A 3,678-nucleotide genomic window follows, 5' to 3' on the forward strand; every position below is an offset into this window, starting at 1 on the left:
GAAGTGGAGCTGTGTCTCAAAGTCGTAGAATGCTAGCCTTGAGCAAAACTGCTCATGGACACTGTCCTAGGCCCTAAATTCAAGCTCCTTGACCTATTAAAAAAAAAAAACTAAAATGTATATTTGGATTAGAAAAACTTTTTCTGGGGTTGAAAGAGATGGAGGCAAACGATGAAAGAGGTGACATTGATCAAGATGCATTGTACTCACACACCGACATGCTGAATTGAAACCCCTTTGCACAACTACCTAAATATAACTTAAAATCTATGTATGTGTGTGTGTCTTCTTCACTTAATTACCTAGGAAAATCAACTGAAAGTTGGTGTTATTTAAATAATTTTTGCATTATACTATCAAATATGGCCTACATTTTTCAGGAACTTAAAAGGGTCAATTTAAAAAAAAAAACTTCAAAGGGCCCTGAGTAAGTGATTTTCTCTGCTACTTTCTTTGTGTTTTGATGTCTCCTAGGCAACATTTTCTATAGTTACCATTACACGTGTGTTAAGAATGGGTTTTCTGGGAAACCCATTTGGAAGCTGATTAATTTTTCAGATGTCCAGCGCCAAGCAGCCCAGCAGATTGACAACACATCATGAGGTTTTACAGCTTCATTACACAAAAAGGAACTCATCCACGGGGTTTTTGTTTCCTGATCAAATGTAATGTATTCTATTAAAATATATTGTTTAGCTGTGCTTTCTATTCTTTAGCTGTATAAAACATTGGTTTAACTCAAGCTCCTAAACTGGCCTTGAATCTCAACACACTGCCATGTTAGTAGAGTGGATCTGTCTACACTCTTTCCTCCTTTTTCTTTTTCTTTTGTTTTTTTTTAATTCTTAAGTAACTCATGAATGGTTTATGCCTGTAATCCTAGCTACTGGCGGGGAGGGGCGGGACACTGAGAAGTAAGGATCCTAATTTCAATCTAGCTAGGGAAGAAAAGTCTGGGAGACTCTTATCTTTAACTAGCAAAAAGCCAGAAGTGTAAGTGTTGCTCAAGTGGTAGAGCACCAACCTTGAGTGAAAAAGCCAAGTAAGAACACAAGGCCCTGATTTGAAGCCACTGTACTGGCACCAAAACAAAATGAGTCACTGAAGAGGTAGACTCAAAAATTCCTAGACTGAAACTTCTTGGCCTCACACACCTCCCCAAAGCCCTTCATAATCTAAGCCTCTCTTCATGGAGCCAACCGTATCTCCCCATCTCCTAATTCTAGCTGCTAGCACTTCAAGCTTCTCAAATATGCCTTGCTTTCTCTCCTGCTCAGCCTCAGAACATGTGTTCTTTCTGTCTGGGATGCCGCCTTCCTTCCCTTACCCTCTGCTGTACATCCATAGCCTCTACTTCCATCTGTCTTCCCTGAACCCTAGGTTGGGTAAGATGCCAATGAAATGCATCCTCTTCGCATCCTGCACTTACCCTACTTCAGCAACTGCCTGCTCTCTCTACTACCTTGTCAGACTCATGACATTTGTCTTGGCCAGCAACACATACTTTGTATGTCATCAGTATACATTAGCCAAACGAGTAGAGAAACGAAGTCAATTGTCCTGAACACCTTCACAAGGTAAGACAAATATTTCCTTAAACCCAGGTTTAAAGAACTTCAAAGACTTACTCACCATGATGAGACATCAGAGTTCTGAGTCTCCTACTCTGGGCATGGTATTTATTTTCCTTATTCCAAGGATGGAAAACCAAGATTTCTACCAGCATCATCAGTGATGAGAGGAGACCACGTGGACCACGTGCCTCAGAAGGAACTGTGTCACCTCTTGTGCAATGAACACTCACCACTCACCCAGTTTGCCCCAGAGCATAGAGGCTGATGTTGCCAGAGATCACTCTTTTTTTTTTAATGAGGAAAATCCTCATAAAGTCACTATATTTAAACTAAAAATATGTACTATCATTTATGCTAGGTACATTAAGTAGAAAAAAACCTTAACACAGAACTTATATACTCTGCATATACTCAGCACCAATACATGCTTTCAGAGACTTCTCTCTCCTAGTTATTACCAGCCAAACCCTGCCCAGAATACCAATGGTAGCCTGGGATTCAATGCATCTGCCAAGAATCACTGTTATATTGTCTATTGCTTTGCATATTCAAAAACATTAGCCCTTCTATTTTGTCTATATTACCAATTCTGACTGTTTTCTGTTCATTATACATATAAAAGGTAAGCTCGTGGCTCAAGCTTTTTTGTTCAAGGCTGATGCTCTACCAAAGCTCCACTTCTGGTTTCTTTGGTGGTTAAGTAAAGAGGAGCATCTCAAGCATTATCCTGGCTTTAATATATTTCAATCCGCATTCCTGATTAGGAATTAGCATTTTGATTAGCTAAGATTACAGACATGAGGCACTGGCACCTACCTCAGAACTTAAATTGTGTGTGTGTGTGTGTGTGTGTGTGTGTGTGTGTGTGTGTGTGTGTGTGTCCATCCTGGGACTTAAATTCAAGGTATGGACACTATTCCTGAGGCTTATCCACTCAAGGCTGGGGCTCTACCACTTGAGGTACAGCTCTACTTCTGGCCTTTTGGGTAGTTAATTAGAGATGAGTCTCATTCACTTGCCTGCCATGACTGGCTTCAAACTGCAATCTTGAGATCACTCTTTTCTTATATCAAAAGAATGAAAAGTCTGGAACTGTTTTGACTTTTTTTAATTAGGGCAAAATACAATGCATGTAATAGAAGCAGGCACTGGTGGTTCACACCTGTAATCTTAGCTAGTCAGGAGGCTGAGATCTGAGATCTGAGATTCACAGTTCTCTGCGTGGGCAGGAAAGTCTATGATACTCTTATCTCCAATAAACCAGAAAAAGCCAGAAGTGGTGCTGTGGCCCAAAGTGGTAGACCATTATCCTTGAGCAAAAGAAGCTCAGAGCCAACAACCAGGCCCTGAGTCCTAACCCCAGGACTAGCAAAAAAAAGCATGTAATATAATATGTCATGCACACAAACAAAATACTCATCAACTAATCTCCCTGTGCCAGTTCCACATTACACTAAGCTTCAATTTTCTTCATAACTTGCATCTACCTCTGAAGAGATTTTCACTCATTCCAAGCACCAATAATTGGCCAATTTGTCATTCACCTATGACAGGAAAATGATTTCTTGAGAATCAAAAAAAAATTAGTAAAAGACAATTCTCTTTTCCCAGTAAAAGACACTCAGTTCTCCGATTGCTTGAGCATAGAATGACCACTGCAGCATTCAATTCAGGTGTCACACAGAGCATGATAGCTCTCATTATCTCACATAGCAGAAATCAAAAAACTCTAAGTGGAAAACCAATTTTTTTTTGCAGAAAATAACAAAGTAGCACTGATACAAAGATATAAGACCAGTTTTTATTTCTGAGAAAAAAAAATATCGGAGTTGAATTATTCCTAATCAATGTATGGCAGTAGAGAGATTTTAGCATTCAACTCAGAGGGTTTTATTGTCTGACTCTTAATCTACAAGCTCTATGACTTCAAACACACAATGACCTACCAGGAGCCTTAGTATTTGTTCTTAGGGATAAAATGAGAGGAAACGCTACCTTTCCACCAGGATTTGATAAAGGAGGTACCTACCTTGCCAGAGGCAAGTAGAAAGGTCTTGCTACCTTTTACATACTGTACCAAAATCAGGTATTGGTGATTAACAAG

This window comes from Dipodomys spectabilis, unplaced genomic scaffold (assembly GCF_019054845.1).
Source record: "Dipodomys spectabilis isolate Male_0828 unplaced genomic scaffold, ASM1905484v1 ptg000030l, whole genome shotgun sequence".
NCBI classification, from domain to species: domain Eukaryota; kingdom Metazoa; phylum Chordata; class Mammalia; order Rodentia; family Heteromyidae; genus Dipodomys; species Dipodomys spectabilis.